This window comes from Dioscorea cayenensis, chromosome 6 (assembly GCF_009730915.1).
Source record: "Dioscorea cayenensis subsp. rotundata cultivar TDr96_F1 chromosome 6, TDr96_F1_v2_PseudoChromosome.rev07_lg8_w22 25.fasta, whole genome shotgun sequence".
In the NCBI taxonomy this organism is placed as follows: Eukaryota; Viridiplantae; Streptophyta; class Magnoliopsida; order Dioscoreales; family Dioscoreaceae; genus Dioscorea; species Dioscorea cayenensis.
The window spans coordinates 15224239-15237624 of NC_052476.1; the positions used below are offsets into that span (position 1 = coordinate 15224239).

Genomic DNA, 13386 nt, shown 5'->3' on the forward strand with positions numbered 1-13386 from the left:
CTTCCTTCTTAATACATTTGGGGCCCTCATCAATTGGAGAGATGAAAAGATGACATTGAAAGTGGAAGATGAAGAAGTGGTGTACCAACTCCCAAGTGCCATGACGTACTCAATAAACCAAGATGATGAATGTTATTTTGCACACGAGCCTGATCTTTTCATGGATGATTTTGCACATGGTGAACCCTCCTTGTGAATAGGTGGAGGAGCAGCTTGGGGAAGGATAGATACAACTAGCAAAACCATGACTTCAGAGGAATAATAGAGGGAGTAATGTGAGAGCTGCATCAACAAAGAAGGTGTGGAGGAAGGTACAACTAAAGGAGAAACAAACTATTGAGGCAACATAGTCAAGTACTTTAAAAAAAAGTAATGAAGGAAAGGCTTCCCACATGCTTCAAGTAACCTATCAGAATCATCTTAAGGTAAGAACAGGTACGTCAAGCTCGTGACATAAAACAAGCGCTTCTTTGGAGGCAACCCAAGCAGTTTTCTAGGCTTTAGTTCATTTACTCTTAGTTTTCAATATTTTTTGTAGTTAATAAAATATAAGAAGTGGTAATTATTTTGAAAGTGTGAAATTGACTCACCCCTACTGAATTTTATGACCAAAACATGATTGGGGAATCTAATATTATAAGTAGGAATTGTTTTCATGTCGTTTTACATAGGAAAAATCTTTAGTTTTTCACTGTGAGCATCACAACGGGCATGGTAAACCCGTTTTACCTGTTGTGATGCCTAGGCAGAGAGTTATGCTTTTCTGGAAAAGTTAAGTGAGTTTGTAATGGGCTTACAATGCCCATTATGACTGCCATGGTAACTTATCATAGCTGTTCCACTGAGCTTTCCATGAGTCTGGGTTTTCCAGAGGTCTGGCACGATTTTGCCAAGGCCGTTGTAAGGCCATGGCAAAAACAACGAGCCCTAGAATGGCCGTTTCCAACACTTCAAAAATTTTAAGCCCCAACCGAGTTGACAATGTCCCCATAACGGGCTTATAATGGCCGTGGTGCCTTGAAGATACTAATTGCATGAACAACGGCCATTATTTGGCCATTCTTAACCCTGTTAAGGGAAGATATAGGCTCATTGATGGCCGATTCTTGGCCATTCTCACTCAAAACTCACTTTCCTCTTTGCCACATCACTAGAGACCCTTCCCTGATCTATGCTTAGTGATTCCAAGGAGCATGGGCTTGTTTCCACTCAATTTAGCACCACATCTACTAAATTATCACCGCAGAAAAAACTCTCTCTTTTCTGCCGATTTTGTAAGAAACCTTAAAAACCTTTTAAATCTCAATTTTATAAAGTTTAAATAGCATGAAATTATTTAATGATACTTGGAGAATAGTTTTATGTAAATTTCCATTGAAATAGACTAATGCATAGAAATGTTTCACAACGGTCGGGTATCACAATGATCATTCCTCGATGAACAACAACCATCGTGATGAAATCAAATGTAGCATGATACAATCAATAATAAAATCTAATGTAAAAGCGTGAAATTCATGAGTAAAACCCCCTTGTAGTCTGTGTTGATGGTCTTGTGGAGTTGCCTCATCTTCTCCAAGGGTTCCATTGTCAAGCCTAGGGCACACCTCGCCAAATCGATACTGATCAAAACTCTTCTAATAACTATTTTTAGAAGAAATGCGATGTCAAAAGCTGTAGAACCACTCTAAGGACCTAGCCAAAGCCTCTCCTAATCCCTAGCAGGAGCACCTCCAAAGGTGTAAAAAAGATAAGAAAAAAGATTCCAAAAAGATTCTGAAATCGCTGCTTTTATAAGACTGGAATCCGGCAACCACATGGGTGTGTGGAATTTCCACACGCCTATGTGAATCTCCAAAAGTTGATTTCCTACGAGTTATGAACAGTAAGTTCTACAGTGATTTTGTACAATAAACTGCTACAGTGCTTCACCAAAATACTCCTAAACCCACACTTTTCATCGAGGCCACATGAATGGGAACACATCCATGTGGTAGATCGCGTCACATCTTCAACTAAACCACATTGACGAAGATCTTTCTAGCATTGCACAAGTCAGTACACATGAGTGTGACTACCTTTGTACCCCACCAATTAATGTCTCCGCTCGAGCACAATGGAGGTTGGCACATACTCACATGTCTTTGAGCATAACTTTTGTCTTAACGTTTGTTCACTTCAAGACTTTATCAACAAATGCATCCATGATCTACCTTTGGTTTCTTTCTTCCATAATTATCTCCACAACCCTACATGCACAAAAGAACACATATACACAAAAAATAAGCGATAAAGTCTGAGAAAAGTAATGCTCAATGTAAGAAACGAATACTTCGTGTTACTTATGACAAGCACTTATCAAACTCCCCCACACTTAAGCTTTTACTTGTCCTCAAGCAAAGATAAAACATGAAAGCATCCAAGAAGGAAAAATTGAAAGTGCTTGCATTAGGTTCACCGAAAGCATGCAAAAGATGCATTCTACAAGTAGGGAAAATTTTCAACACTGAATAAGAAAAATCAATGCTCTAGCTAAAAATTTAAATAAAAAAGAACAACAACCGGATATCGTTTAAGTGTGTGTAAACTAACTCAAGTCAACCAAACGTATGCTCCTCAAAGCTCTAAGTAAGTGGGACTTATTTATGTACAAAAAGAAAAGAGAAGATAGTAGCTTCACACATCCTCTAAGGTAGCCCTTTCTTATGCGGCCGCTAAGGTAGCTTTCAGACTTTCGAGGTGGTAGCTTTTTCTACTAGGGTAGTGGATTTCACTTATCCCATGAGATAGCTCTTTCTCTCATTAGGGCATAACTAGTATTTGACTTATGAGAGTAGCTTCATACTTCATAGGTGGTAGCTCTTTCCACTCCCCAATACACAAACAAACAAACATATCTATATATATATTTAAAGAAATCATAACAAGAAACAACTAAAACAGTCTCTTAAACATCGAACTTGAGTTTCCACAAGGTTTAATGAGTGAGTAGTGCAACAAGTGTCGATCGGGCAAAAATTCCTAAACAACTTCAAGTAAAAACTAGAGCATGAGAACCTTCAATGTTAAAAATTCTCCTAAACTTAAGAATACAACTATTGCAACTAAGGTGAACCACCATTGGCTACATGAGCATGCACAATGAACGCAAAAGTATAGAACATCTGTAATGCGAACTCTCTCCCCCCTCCCCACCCCACGCACACTTAAGATGTACATTGCCCTCAATGTGCGCATGTAAGCACAATAAAATATATAAAGCAATCAAAACATGTGTGGAGATGGGCAATTGAAACAATACTCCCCTTAACTCCTAATGGTACGTTTGATGGAGCTAATTTCAATGAGAGTTGAGTTCCAATGTGTTGTGGAGCACACATGGCCATGTGAATGTCACATTGACCGTGCCAATGACTATTCCTAAAATTCCACACTCACAAGACCATCTGCATGTATACACATGGGGGTTTATTGGAGCTCAACAAAAACAAAATAAACTCGAGTCTATATAGATACAAAAATGAAATACACCTCGAAGCAATTGAAAACAAAAGATAAACTCATAAGGAAGATCCTTTTTGAGTAGTATAAGTCCAAAATAAATGCAGAAGTAAAATACGAAAAACATAAAAAAACATAATAGATGCCTCAAGCATAAGTGTCATGTTGTGCTGTCTCTACTGCTACTGCTGTTGATGATGATGGTGGTGCTGCTAGTGGATCAGCAGATGATGGTGGTGGTAGTGATGGTGATGCAATTGGTGGTGCTGGGGATGCTAGAGGAAATGGGGAGGTCGCGTCTCACTCTTATCACCTCTGTGTGGTTCGCAACATACACAACAGAGATGGCTCCTGTGCTGCAGGTGGTACCTTAGTATCCATCTACACCTTTTAGGGTTCCTGCGCTGGCTGATACCCCTCTGTTGTGTCATCCTCGGCCTCAACTATCTTAGGTGGGGGCATGATCATCACATAAACTCCATTCTTGTACCGGCGGATCATCCTCATCAACCATATGGTTTCTAAGCCGAGGGGAGACGTCACTATCATCTTCTCGGGCTTCCTGATCGCGTCTAATAAACCTATCCCGATGATGAGTCTAGTAATGTATGGGCCTGAGAAGATCACTCTCACCCTGGCATACTGCCACTGATGCCTCAGGTACTCTGCCAAAATGTGCCCAAGGTGGATCTGCTCACTTTGCACCATCAAATACATGTACAACAACTCCTGATGGCTCAGAACTGCCGTACTGTCACCATGCACGTTAAAGGACCTACTAAGAATGGCATGGAGATATCGGTACATTGGTCAAGAAAGGCACGTCACCTTGGAGACCCCTGGCTTGTACTGACCCTGGCCACATAATGTCCTGTATGCTCTCTGAGGAGTCAAGCTACCTGGATAATCGGTCGGTAATTGATCATACTCCTCAGTGTCAGTAAAGGCCTTATCATATAATCCGTTGGATCAAAAACTATGTGATGCTCATGCTGTGGTACTGACAAAATGCATGGAACTGAATAGCATCTATAGTGTCAAAACTGCTGTATAATCAATCAAACTCAAATGACACCAATGCCTCAAGCGTCAACATGCGAATGGCCGGTTCAAGGATAGAAAATAGTCTACGACAATTGCCCACAGTGAGGAGCTCCTCCACCTCGTCGGCCATCTCATCCCCTAAGTGTATCTCTTTGAGTGAGCTCAAGTTTCGGAATCACGTTTGACAAAACTTGAGCTTCGATATTCGCTCAAACCGAGCCTGGTGCTCGGGGATGGCAAACTCCATGTGTTCTGGCTTAGGGAAAGGCTCTCTTTGGTGCTTGTTGGCCACTTTCTTCGATCTGGGAGCCATATCTGTAAGAATTAAAAAAGAAATCAATCAAACAAACTCACAAGTCAATACTACAAAAATCCACACGGTCGTGTGGAAATTCCACACGCCAGTGTGGATCCATGGGGCGTGAAAACCACACGGCTACTATGCGAAAAATCTAAAAAATACATCAAAAATTCACTCGAAACTCTTTCTAAAAGGATACATCAACCATTTAGGCATGAAATCGAAGCAACATTCACCAGAATAATTGAAAGAAATGAAGATTTAGTGAAGGAAAGAGGGAAAGAGGCTTACCAACTAATGAGAACAAAAATCCTTGAATATAGCCAGAAACTCACTCAAACATCTATATATTGATGGTGAGGGGTCTGGAGAGTCAAGAGATATGTTCTCTGAGTTTTTGGGAGTGAAAGAACGAAGTGGCACGAGTAGGTTTTGAAGAAAAGCCGTGCCCCTTGGTGTTTTATGCATCCACACGGCCGTGTGGAAATTAACCACGCCCATGTAACTCCATAGGAGAGCTCATAGGGGCAGACACATGCCCCTGTGTGCTCTCGGGATATCCAATGATTGACTCTGCACGCATCTACACAAGAATGTGGAAATTCTGCACGCCCGTGTGCCTGACCCATAGGGGCACCCGCACGCCCCTGTTGCCTCTCTGTCCTTCAGACAATTTGGCTAAGTGTTCCACATGTCCCTGTGGAAATTCTACACAGGCATGTGGATTCTCACAGCGGTACTCACAGGGGCTCGCACACGCCCCTGTGTGCTCTCAAGATGGAAGTGAAGTCTCTGCAGAGTTTCAAACGGACGTGTGAAAATCACCAAATCCTGTGTGTAGTTCACAGGGATGTTCACAAGCCCCTGTGTTTTCTCGGGATGCAGTCTGAGAACTCTGTAGAGATCAACACGCTCGTGTCCTCTCGGGATGAGCTTTGAATGGAAACGCATGCTTGTGTAGAAATTCCACATGGCCGTGTGTCTTCTCTGGATGACTTAGAAAAAATTACAGACTCTGTAGAAAACTTTTTGCACACTTATACACACTCAGAGCCTTCAGATACTATGAAAACTGACCTGAGAAACATGGAAAACACACTCAAATGTCTAAGAAACTCCAATCACAATTAAGCACACCAAAACACCGATAATCCATAAGAAAAGCACAGTAATAGCATGTAAAAGATCAAGACACCAACACTCAAGCTCTTACTCATGCAAGTATTAAACTAAAACCTAAAAAACAGTAAATACATGGGTTGCCTCCGAAGAAGTACTTGTTTAACATCACTAAGTTTAATATACCTCTTTTTACCTCACGGGGGCTCATCAATGAAGGTTGCCCTCTAACCTACAACCTGAAAGCATGATGCACATAATTGTTTCAATGTAGAGGAAGAGTTATTGAGCTTGTTACCACACAAGGCTTCATCACCCTTACTCCATGGTTGAACATCCCCATTAGCTTTCAGGCACTTCTTGTGATGTTTCCTTGCTCGCTTCATCTTTTGGGCCATCCTTTTCATGATCCCCGTGGCAGGTTGCACCTTATCCTCTAGACCAAGTGTCAAAACTTCTTCATTATCCACCTCTTGTTCTAGCAAGCCCTCAAACGGGTCCGGACACAACATTTCCTGCACGTATTCATCAATTAGCTCATCAGTAGTGTCTCGAAAATACAATGTATCATCAAAATCAAAAGAATGTCACATGGGTTCTGCGAGGCGGTATGCCAACTTGTCATCACTAACTCATAATGTCAACTTCCCACCGTCCATATTAATGAGAGCCTTGGAAGTGCGTAAGAACATCCTCCCAAGTATCAATGTAACCTTGGCATCCTCATCAACATCCAACACCACAAAGTCTATAGGAAATATGTACTTGTCAACTATTACAAGTACATCTTCAATGATGCCCCTTAAATGTCTAACTGTTCGGTCGGCTAATTGAAGTGTCATCCAAGTGGTCCTAGGCTCTCCCAAGCCTAGCTTCTGAAAGAATGTATAAGGTATGACATTGATGCTATCCCCTGAATCCGCCAATGACTTTTCTTCCCCCAAATTACCAATGTTGCACAGAATGATAAAGCTTCCAAGGTCCTTCTTCTTGTTTGGTATATTCTTTTACAACACCGCTGAATAAGAGACATCTAAGATCACAGATGCACTATCCTCCAACTTTCTTTTGTTGGTCAAGAGGTCCTTGAGAAACTTTGCATAACGAGGCATTTGAGACAATGCCTCTACTCATGGGATATTGTTGTGCAACTGCTTAAATAGACCCAAGAACTTCTTGTATCGCTCATTATTTTGGTCATTCTTTAATCTTGAAGTGTAAGGGATTCTTGGCTTGTGAGGTGGAGGTGCCATCTCCTTCTCTTTGGCTCTATCCTCAACCTCCATGACCTTGGGTAACTCAACGTTAGTCTTCTCATTAGGGAGTCTACTCTAAACTTCACGACCACTTCTCAAAGTGATCATCTTCACATGTTCCCTTGGGGTTGTCTCTGTGTTTCTAAGTAAACTCCCTTGAGGTCTTTTCAAAAGTGACTTTGCAATTTGGACCACTTGATTCTCCAAGTTGTGTAATGATGCGGTGTGGTTACGAAGTATGGCTTCAACTGATTGAAATCTTCTATCTGATTATGAGATAACTTAGTCAAAGGCTTCTCTAAATCGGCCATCCGGTTTTCTAACCCTGAAACTCTATTCTCCATGTTTGGGGCTTATTGTTATTGTTGGAAAACTGGTGGTGCTATCACCTTTTGTTGCCCTTGATTATTCCAAGAAAGGTTTGGGTGGCTCCTCCACTACTGATTGTAGGTATTGCTATATGGATTTTCCTGCCCTCTCATTGCATTACCTATAAAATCGACATGTTCTACGGAAGTGGTACCACCAATCAAAATAGGGAAATCAGATGGCACATGTCCTCCCCCACACCCGGTACAACTCATCACGGCCACCACTCTACGAGAAGTTATAGTGTCCAACTTCTTGCTCAATGACTCAACTTGGGCGGCCAATGATGTGACTTCATTGATGTCATGAAGTCCAACTACCTTCTATCTGTCCTGTGTGTTCTACTGATAACTGTTCATAACTAATTCTTCGATGAGATGTCGGGCTTCTTCAGGGGTCTTGCTTCCTAAGATACCTCTTGCTTCAGCATCAAGTAACTGCTTTGTGCTTGGGTTTAACCCACTATAGAAAGTTTGAATAATCATCCACTTGGAGAACTCATATTTAGGGCATTTCTGCAGGAGCTCCTTGAACCTATCCTATGTATCAAAAAGAGACTCCAATTCTATTTGCACAAAAGAAGATATCTCATTACTAAGCTTTGCAGATTTATCGGGAGGAAAATATCGGGCAAAAAAAAGCTTCCACCATCTCCTCCCATGTAGTGATCAATGCTCTAGGTAATGAATCTAGCCATTGCTTTGCTCTCCCTTTCAAAAAAAATGGGAAGGCCCTCAACTTGATAGCATTATCCATTACTCTATTAATTTTGAGCATGTCACGCACTTCCAATAAGTTCTCAATGTGGTTGTTTGGGTCCTCATCGGCCAAACCATTAAACTATACTGACTGCTGTAACATCTGGATGCAACTTGGATTGAGCTTAAAATTCTGAGCCATAATCGGTGGCCGCACAATACTAAACTACGTGCCAAGAACTATGAGTCTAGCATAATCTAAAAGTGTCCTCTGCTGCTCATTATGTTCTGCCATATTATCAGACCCTTCACCTTCTATCTCAGCTTGATTAGACTATTCTTGTACAGGTTGTTTTCCCCTTCTATGATTCTCCTTCCAATATCCAGATCACCTTCAACTAAAGTCGAAGGGTTTCCTTAGGTCATAAACTGGAGCTGCAACCAAATAAAGAAAAACAAATAAGAATGATGGAAGAATAAGAAAGTGTGAAATAGAACAAGTGATGAATAGCTAAAATAGCAAAGTGCAAACTGCTTCCAAAATGCCTATTCCATGACAATGGTGCCAAAAACTTGACACACCCTTGCGTGTGTGTACCGTAATTGCACGAGTTATCAAAGTAATAAAATACCCTGGTGAGTGGGTAGTGGTATTCACAGGGAATAGTGTTCAGAAACACAAGTATTGCTATTTAACTATAGTGAAGATGATTTAAGAGTGGTATGAACAATATCAATGCAAATAAAAATAAAGTAAAGAACAAAGAGATACAATAGAATAATAGGAGAGGCATTCGATAGAAAATGGAGCACTCGGACATTGCTAAAACTAGGACATTTGTATCAAGTGCAAGATCAATCATTATATCTCCTAACTGATGTCTAATGAGTCATGAAAATCCTAAGACACACGGTCCCAAACCTAAGGTTAACCATGACTAACCCTTACATTATGCCCCGGCGGAAAAGGATACTCTTGATGCCTCAAAATGTGTGGGGTTGCATAAAGATTTTGGGACTCTAAGTGATAAACCCTATTCCCTAATATAAATCTAACCATTTGGTCCAGGCGAAAGACCCCTAGTCACAATTAAACCCCAGCACTAAAGATTACTTCAACACTTCACTTTGTTGCTCCCAGAACTAAGCCCCAGTGGAGTTTGTCTCTTACCACTTCACTCTATTGTGACCGCAAAGAACTCTTAGATGTGGAGGTAGGATAAATCACATCGGAAGGGAAAGGGGATGTTCCGCTACCTCTCGACTCACCCTCTCGACCCTCTCCAACCTAGCTTTGTCTAACCCTCATGGTGTGTCACTCATCCACATGGATTACCAAGATAGATTTTTAACCCTAGTGTTACTCTTAGGGAAAATCAATTCAACAAGCATTCAAGGTTGGAACTCAATAAAAAACATCAATTAAAGAAACATAATAAAATATCAATGAAACAAAATCATCCTAGGGTTTACAAGTCCAAGCACCCACTAGGGGTTTAGCTCTCCATGGAGTAAGATATAATCAATAATGAAATCGAATGTAAAAGCATGCAATCCATAAGTAAAACCCCCTTGTAGTTCGTATCGATGGTCTTGTGGAGTTACCTCATCTTCTCCAAGGGTTCCCTCATCAAGCCTAGGGCACACCTCACCAAATCAATGCTGACGAAAGCTCTCACAATAACTATCTTTCAAAAGAACGTGGTGCCAAAGGCAATAGAGCCACTCCAAAGACCTCACCAAAGCCTCTCCCGACCCCTAGCAGCGAGCACCTCCAAAGATGGTGAAAAGATGAGAAAAAGATTCTAAAAAGATATTGAAATCATGGGTTTTATAAGGTTGGAATCGGGCATCCACACGGGTGTGTGGAATTTCCACACGCCGTTGTAAATCTCCGAAGATTGATTTCCTGCAAGTTGTGAACGGTAACTGCTACATTAATTTTGCTACAGTATATTGATACAGTACTTCACTAAAATACTTCCGAATCCACACTTTTCATTGAGGCCACATAAATGGGCACACATCTATCCGGTTGCAAAGATTGCACAAGTCAGAACACATGAGTGTGACCACCTTTGTGCCCCTCCAATTATCATGTCCACTCGAGCACAATGGAGGTTGACACATACTCACATGTCTTTAAGCACAACTTGTGTCTTCATGTTGGTTCACTCAAAGACTTCATCAACAAATGCACCAACGATCTACTTTTGGTTCCTTTCTTCCACAATTATCTCCACAACCCTACATGCACAAAAGAACACATATACACAAGAATAAGCGATAAAGTCTAAGAAAAGTAATGCTCACTATAAGAAAAGAATACTTTGTATTACTTATACACAAGAACTTATCACAAAACTTGCCATATTTGAGAGTCATAAATACAACATTGGTTTTGAGCACCCGCATGAATCTTAGGATGAATCTGGTAGACATTAGAAGCAAGTCCATACACCTTTCACCAGGGGATTAGTCTTGGGCACTACTTTATCTCTGTGTTTCTCACCTAGTTTCTTTAAAGCCCTTACCTATCATCATTCCCTTTTTAGGTTATTTAGCTTTCACCTTTACCCTAAATTAGTGATCTGGCTAGAGATTAGAAGATCAATTAGTACTAGGAGTCCAATCCCTATAGTTCGACAACCTTTCCCCTCATGGGGTAATATTTTATTACTTGTTACAATCTGTACACTTACAGAGAATGCATCAGTTTCTAGAGTTACATGTAACTCCTCTTACATAATTGTATAAATTTTGCATTTACAATTATGGTGCTATTTGGAAATCCCTGATGTAAAGGTTATGTGAGAGTTTAATGAATAATGTCCCTTTCCTTTTATTTGATTCTATGAGGAAAGATATGTATTTTTTAGTATTTTAACTTGTCCGCTTGGAGGTAGGCTTTGCCTTGGTTTAAACAACATTGTCCTAGTGTTGTTTGTACAAATTTTACTTATTCAGATAGCCTTTGGTTAGATGAATCTGAAAACATAGTCAATTTAAAATTACTTTGTATATGTAAATCCTTGTATTTGAAAATACAACAAAATTAAATACAATGTTTGGCTGGATGTAACTAGAATGTTGGATTATAGGAATTTGTATTTGATTGGAATGATTGGTAAATCGTAATTTGGAAAACATATGCTCAGTTGAATTTACTCAATATATAAGGTGAGGCTAACTGTGACATTCCGACTTTTTCCTACTTCTCTAACATGTTTGTAACCTATCCACTCTCGTATATCTCGTGTGTAGGTGTTTTGGAAAGTGCTCCAACGTATTTCAACCCTAAAAAGGGTCATATGAGCACCATGTTGGCTGCATGGCACCTGCATGGGTTTGGCCGAGAGCGCATGCATGCTACATGGGCACCCAAATGAACACCAAGTTTGGGGCTTTCAAAAGACCTTCTTCTAGGGTTTTTCTTCCATCTTCTTATGCTCTTTCTACCCCCACACCTCTCATCCTATAAACCTATTTATAACCATTTTTACTGTAGCTATAGTCAACTTGGTACTGTAGTTTTTTTCAGCCCAGTACTGCAGCAGCTTGTTACTCTAGTAGCACGAATTCTTCTTTAATTCCTTCTTCTTTCCTTCTTCCTCTTTCTTTGTTTCTTTCGAACAAGCACCTAAACCCTAGAGAATTTTTCCAACAACTATCATAGGCGAATCAAAACACCAAACTTTTTCCTCTCTTACTTCTGAATTCGGTAAGGCTTCGATCTAAGGTTTTTCTTCCATATTTCTTTCGTATTTCTTTGCTTTTGGAAATCTTTGAAAACGTAGAAATACACCATGGATTCGGTTTTTTGTAGGCTCTAATCAGAGCCAATTTCTATGTTATTCATTTGTGTGAATGCTTGTGAAAAATTTCTTGATTAGATGATGTAAATCGAGAGAAAATCTTGGTATAATGGTTACTTTTACTGTAGCATTCCGAGATTATTGTAAAACCAGTGAACTTTAGTTGTTTTTTTGATTTCTTTAATTTAGACTGAAGCTCGAGACCTTAAAAAATCATTAGTAATCTGAGAAGCAAGTTTTGAGTTAACCATAGCATCGTTTGAGGGTTGTAAGTTAGTGTGTCCTAGGGTTTCATTTCTTTTAATTGGTATACTTTGTTTAATTCTGGTTATTGTTTGTGTGTTTGTGCTTTAGCTAGGAGATGAGTGCTTGCCTCTAGGTTGGGTGCCGCCATAGGATTAGTGCATCCAGGAATTTTAAATTATCTAAGTTGTGAGTGGCCTTTGTGATGCATAATTCTATTAGAGTATTACTTATATATCTATATTGCTTTATTTGAAAGTTTTCCTTGGTTTATCACAACAAATCGATGTTTTGAATGGCTTGGGAATAAGTTTCTATATTATTGATGCATTTAAGAAATTCTTTATGTTCGAATGAAAATATTATTGATTGTGCCTGTATTTGAATTTGGATTGATTTATGAGGCTATGGTTATTAAATCATGCTTTTAACATTGGCAAATGTGGGAATAATATTTTATTTTGGATATTTAAAGGTTATCCTAGTTATGGATTCTTTGATAAGGTATGCATGTATTGCATTTTTTTGGTTGGGGACATCCTATTGCAGTAGGCGGTTTCTACGGCCAGCTTGCTGAGGTGGCATGGAAGATAGGCTGAATTATTGGTCCATTTCTGGTGAGAGTGGAGAGCCCTGATTGGATATTCAACATAAAGCTAGGGTCACCAATTAGTGAACCAACATTAATGGCATGAGTACCTTGATGGCTTTGAATCTAGCCCCAACCATGGTGAGGGTTTAGAAAGATTCCTAGATAGATACTTGCTGGTTGCATTGCGAAGTCAAGTTAAATTTGTGGTGAGAGGCCAAAGCCCAGTTGTCATTCATAGGAGAGCAGTCTCCCACAAATTTGATTTGACAATGAGTATTATGTGTTCTGTATTTTTTATAGTGTCATCTTAAATTTGTGGTGAGGGGCGAAGCCCAGATGTTACTCATAGAGAGCAGTCTCCCCCAAATTTAATTTGACGATAAGTATTGTATTTTATGGATTTTGAAACTCATATTATATACGTTTTTATATATCAAAATGTCCTTAT

General features: G+C 39.9%; 1 non-coding gene across 1 annotated transcript; it reads left to right on the forward strand.

Annotated features, from left to right (window-relative positions):
• Positions 1-8085: 8085 nt before the first annotated feature.
• LOC120264062 lies at positions 8086-8192 on the forward strand. The gene has a single exon (XR_005537242.1). It is a non-coding gene; the product is annotated as a small nucleolar RNA R71 (small nucleolar RNA).
• The last annotated feature ends 5194 nt before the right edge of the window (positions 8193-13386 follow it).